The sequence below is a fragment of the Schistocerca serialis genome, chromosome 3 (assembly GCF_023864345.2).
Source record: "Schistocerca serialis cubense isolate TAMUIC-IGC-003099 chromosome 3, iqSchSeri2.2, whole genome shotgun sequence".
In the NCBI taxonomy this organism is placed as follows: Eukaryota; Metazoa; Arthropoda; class Insecta; order Orthoptera; family Acrididae; genus Schistocerca; species Schistocerca serialis.
Genome location: NC_064640.1, coordinates 292883945 through 292890309, shown reverse-complemented (window position 1 = coordinate 292890309; position 6365 = coordinate 292883945).

The following is a 6365-nucleotide window of genomic DNA, read 5'->3' as shown; positions in this document are numbered from 1 at the left end:
TTACAAAGAATTTGGCAGTAGGAGTCTACTTATCAGTATTATATTCCTGAATTCCAGTCAACAGTAGATATCCTCGGTGTAGCAAAGCAGCTTAAATCATTTAATAAAAGCAAGGCCTACGATCCAGATCGCAATACTAGTCAGGTTCCTTTCAGAGTATGCTGACACAATAGCTCCATATTTAGCAGCTATACACAACCGCTCTCTTACCGAAAGATCCGTACCAAAAGACTGGAAAGGATTGAGGGAGGACATAGAAGCAATTCAGAGGCGGGCTGCTAGATTTGTTACTGGTAGGTCTGATCATCACGCGAGTGTTACGGAAATGCTTCAGGAACTCGGGTGGGAGTCTCTGGAGGAAAGGAGGCGTTCTTTTCGTGAACAGCTACTGAGAAAATTTAGAGAACCAGCATTTGAGGCTGACTGCAGTACAATTTTACTGCCGCCAACTTATATTTCGCGGAAAGGGCGCAAAGATAAGATAAGAGAGATTAGGGCTCGTACAGAGGCATATAGGCAGTCATTTTTCCCTCGTTCTGTTTGGGAGTGGAACAGGGAGAGAATATGCTAGTTGTGGTACGATGTACCCTCCGCCACGCACCTTATGGTGGATTGCGGAGTATGTATGTAGAAGTAGATGTAGACTGGAAAGTTGCTCAAGTCACACCAATACCCAAAAAGGTAAATGGGAGTAATCCGCTGAATTACAGTCCCATATGACTAACGTCGATTTGCAGTAGTGATTTGGAGTATATACTGTGATCTAACATTATGAATTACCTCGAAGAAAACGATTTATTGACACACAGTCAGCACGGATTCAGAAAATATCGTTCTTGTGAAACACAACCTCTTTATACTCATGAAGGAATGAGTGCTACCGACAGAGGATGTCAAATTGATTCCATATTTTTAGATTTCCTGAAGGCTTTAGACACCGTTTCTCACAAGCATCTTCTAACCAAACTGCGTGCCTATGGCATATCGCCTCAGTTGTGCGACTGGATTGGTGATTTCCTGTCAGAAAGGTCACAGTTCGTAGTAATAGACGGCAAGTCAACGAGTAAAACAGAAGTAATATCCAACCTTCGCCAAGGAAGTGTTGTAGGCCCTCTATTGTTCCTGATATACACTACTGGCCATTAAAATTGCTACACCAAGAAGAAATGCAGATGATAAACGGGTATTCATTGGACAAATATATTATACTAGAACTGACATGTGATTACATTTTCACGCAATTTGGGTGCATAGATCCTGAGAAATCAGTACCCAGAACAATCACCTCTGGCTGTAATAACGGCCTTGATGCGCCTGGGCATTAAGTCAAACAGAGCTTGGATGGTGTGTACAGGTACAGCTGCCAATGCAGCTTCAACACGATACCACAGTTCATCAAGAGTAGTGACTGGCGTATTGTGACGAGCGAGTTGCTCGGCCACCATTGACCAGACGTTTTCAGTTGGTGAGAGATATGGAGAATGTGCTGGCCAGGGCAGCAGTCTAACATTTTCTGTATCCAGAAAGGCCCGTACAGGACCGGCAACATTCGGTCGTGCATTATACTGCTGAAATGTAGGGTTTCGCAGGGATCGAATGAGGGGTAGAGCCACGGGTCGTAACACATCCGAAATGTAACGTCCACTGTTCAAAGTGCCGTCAATGCGAACAAGAGGTGACCGAGACGTGTAACCAATGGCACCCCATACCATCACTCCGGGTGATACACCAGTATGACGATGACGCTTGCAATGTGCGTTCACCGCGATGTCGCCTAACACGGATGTGACCATGATGATGCTGTAAACAGAATCTGGATTCATCCGAAAACATGACGTTTTGCCATTCGTGCACCCAGGTTCGTCGTTGAGTACACCATCGCAGGCGCTCCTATCTGTGATGTAGCGTCAAGGGTAACCGCAGTCATGGTCTCCGAGCTGATAGTCCATGCTGCTGCAAACGTCGTCGAACTGTTCGTGCAGATGGTTCTTGTCTTGCAAACGTCCCCATCTGTTGACTCAGGGATCGAGACGTGGCTGCACGGTCCGTTACAGCCATGCGGATAAGATGCCTGTCATCTCGACTGCTAGTGATACGAGGCCTTTGGGATCCAGCACGGCGTTCCGTATTACCCTCCTGAACCCACCGATTCCATATTCTGCTAACAGTCATTGGATGTCGACCAACGTGAGCAGCAATGGCGCGATACGATAAACCGCAATCGCGATAGGCTACAATCCGACCTTTATCAAAGTCGGAAACGTGATGGTACACATTTCTTCTACTTACAAGAGGCATCACAACAACGTTTCACCAGGCAACGCCGGTCAACTGCTGTTTGTGTATGAGAAATCGGTTGGAAACTTTCCTCATGTCAGCATGTTGTAGGCGTCGTCACCGGCACCAACCATGTGTGAATGCTCTGAAAAGCTAATCATTTGCATATCACAGCATCTTCTTCCTGTCGGTTAAATTTCACGTCTGTAGCACGTCATCTTCGTGGTGTAGCAATTTTAATGGCCAGTAGTGTATATTAATGACATAGGAGACAATCTGGGCAGCCCTCTTAAATCGTTTAGCAGATGATGCTGTCATTTACCGTCTTGTAAAGTCATTAGATGACCAAAACGAATTGCAAAATGATTTAATTAAGATATCTGTAGGGTATGAAAAGTGGCAGTTGATCCTGAATAAAGAAAAGTGTGAAGTTATTCACATGAGTACTAAAAGAAATCCGCGAAGTTTCGATTACGTGATAAGTCACACAAATCTGCAGGCTCTAAATTCAACTAAATACTTAGGGATTACAATTACAAATAAGCTAAATTGGAACGATCGCATAGATAATGTTGTGGGTAGAGCAAACGAAAGACTACGATTCATTGGCAGAGCACTTAGAAGGTGCAACAGGTCTACTAAAAAAGATGGTTCAAATGGCTCTGAGCACTATGGGACTTAACTTCTGAGGTCATCAGTCCCCTAGAACTTAGAACTACTTAAACCTAACTAACCTAAGGACATCACACACATCCATGCCTGAGGCAGGATTCGAACCTGCGACCGTAGCGGTCGCGCTGTTCCCGACTGAAGCGCCTAGAACCGCTCGGCATCAGGTGGGACATTGAAAAAGTTCAAAGAAGGGCAGCTCATTTTGTATTATCGCGAAATAGGGGTGACAGTGCCACAGGCATGATACGTCAATTGGAGGCGTTTTTCGTTGCGACGGAGTCTTCTCATGAAGTTTCAATCACCAGTTTTCTCCTCCGATTGCGAAAACATTTGTTGGTACCCACCTACATAGGGAGAAATGATCATCACGGTAAAATAAGAGAAATCAGGGCTCGCACAGAAAAATTTAAGTGCTCGTTTTCGCCGCGCACCATTCGAGAATGGAAGGGTAGAGAGACAGCGCGAAGGTGTTCATTGAACCCTCTGCGAGGCACTTTATTGTGAGTGGCAGAGTAGTCACGTAGATGTAGATGTAGATGACGTTGCACCCTTTCTGGCCTGAATGCATGCACTAATTCGGTTGGGAAGGGTGTAATGAAGTCATATCCTCGCCTGATGCAAAATGGCCGTAACTGGTCTTTGATATCCTGGATACTGGGACTGATATGTAGCTGAGGTCCGAGCTGGTCCCACTCATGTCCTATCTTGAATGGGGCAAACAGGCAACTCATATAGGCACGTGTCATGTGTGGACGACTGTTGTCCTGTTGAAAAATAGCACGACGATACTGTCTCGCGAGACGTAACACAGAGGGAGGGATAAAGCCATGGTGTAGTTTTGTGCCATCAGAATTCAGTCAATCACTACCAGCCGTGACTTGAAGTCATACCCGATGGCTTCTCACACCATGATGACAGGAGTAACGCTGCTATGCCTCTCTAAAACATTGTATTGTATGTTAACCGGGGACCTAGAAACGACGGAGAGGCTTTGTCCCCGCCGCAGCCGCAGTGGTCCACAACCCCAAGACGACTACCGCAGTCCACTTCACCCCTCCGCTGCCCCACACCGAACCCAGGGTTATTGTGCGGTTCGGCCCCCGGTGGACCCCCCCCCCCCCTCCCCCAGGGAACGTCTCACACCAGACGAGTGTAACCCCTATGTTTGTGTGGTAGAGTAATGGTGGTGTACGCGTACGTGGAGAACTTGTTTGCGCAGCAATCGGCGACATAGTGTAACTGAGGCGGAGGCGGAATAAGGGAAACCAGCCCGCATTCGCCGAGGCAGATGGAAAACCGCCTAAAAACCATCCAGAAACTGGCCGGCTCACCGGACCTCGACACAAATCCGCCGGGTGGATTCGTGCCAGGGACCAGGCTCTCCTTCCCGCCCGGAAAGCCGTGCGTTAGACCGCAGGCCAACCGGGCGGGCTCTCCAAAACATAGACGAATGAGACCCCTTGCCAGGTCGCCTCCATACTCGCCCATGATGGGCGTCTGGGGTAGCACAGAGCCGCGGTTCATCGCTGAACACAATGTGAAGCCATTTATCAGAAGTCCATGCTTGCCGGTCATGGTACCACTCCAAACGCGGCCGTGTGTGTTGTAGTGCTAATTCCCTATTTCAACATCTGCTAGTCTCCGACATAGGCTGCAGGATGACACAGAATGTTGCTCTGAGTCCATTACTTATTCTCGGATGCCAGACGCATATGTGAAGGGGTTCAACGTGCTTGGTAGACAATACGGCGATTCTCCCTTGTAACGGTCAGACGTGGTCGACCGCAGCCTTGACGACAAGTATGCTTGCCCTGACATATGCGTGCAGTCAAACGGTGGGCTGCTGTCAAATCCGAATGCCTCATAAATCTGGATACAGCATGAGTCTACCAGCCGGCCAAATGGAGACCAAAAATGAGGCCCTTTCCAGACTCTGTCAGCGACTGATAACGCTCTCTCACAAGAATATACGGCATCTCCGTGTCCTTTACGGTGATCACTCTCCATCTGCGCTGTTTACGCCCCTCATATGCCCTACCTGTCCTGGTAACAACACTACGTATGAACAACACTAATGTGCTCTGGTAGCCGTTCTGTCTGTTACAGAGAGTTGCCAATGGTGTGTACGTGTACAAAGTCACGTATGTCTTCTGCTGCTTCACCTTTTTTGTCAGACAGTGTATTTGAAACATCATCAAATCGAATTCATTCCAAACTTGTCATAAGTTATCATAGTACTGTGCGTTCACCAACGAGGAATACGACGCAGACAATTGACTCGTGGTCACGAGGAGCGAGTAACAAATCGCTTGCCTGTAGGTTTTCCTTATATCTCCGATAGCATTCCAGACGAATGTCAAGATGCTACGGCTGATTTCCTGCCCCGTCTTTGCTCATCTTAGTCTTGTGTTCTATCCCCAATGACCTTGACATCGACGAGGTATTGAACTCTAACCTTCCCTCTTTCGTTTCTTTTTCGGTAACAGCTATATTTAAGAATCGTTACAAACCGCAGTTGCTGCAAGGACTGCATCCAGAAGGCAATAGCAAATGTTATGACTTTCGTTCAAATGGCTTTGAGCACTATGGGACTTAACATCTGAGGTCATCAGTCCCCTAGAACTTAGAACTACTTAAACCTAACTAACCTAAGGACATCACACATATCCATGCTCGAGGCAGGATTCGAACCTGCGACCGTAGTGGTCGCGCGGTTCCAGACTGTAGCGCCTAGAACCGCTCGGCCACTTTGGCCGGCTATGACTTTCGTGTTGCAGTTCTGTCACATATGGAAGATGAAGCAACTTTTCATATACTTGCTAATATCAACCGGTATACTGTAAGAATTTATGAGACTAAACAACTTGGCATAATCATTGAACATAAAGTGGACTTACAGATCTGAATGTGATTTGTGCGAGTCGTACGAGGGCGAACTGAAAAGTAAAGCCTCCGAATTTTTTATGTGAAAGTGCTTAAAGCTTTTTACATAAAACAAACTTCATTAATAGTCTACATATTTATTCTTCATGTTTACTAGCTGCCATGGCGGCAAACACATTTCTCCCAACGGGAGACTAGTTTCTTGATACTATCACTTTTGAATGTTTGACTCTGTTGACGTAGCCACAACCTCACCCCTGCTTGCACCCCTCCATCGCTGTCATACTAAAGTTCTCGAAGGTTTTCTACAAGTTTTGAAACAGATGAAAATCGGATTGGGCAAAGTCGGGGCTGTACGGAGGATGATCGGTAGGACGATCGATGGCAGTGAGCCCAAGGCGCCGGATTGTCGCAAATCTCGCAGCACTCGTTTATTTTATGGCATTCTAATGCAGCAGGGGAGCGTACTCTATGTGTAGACGAACCCTTCGAATTCGAAACTCGATTACAGCACGCTGTTTCTCACGCACAGA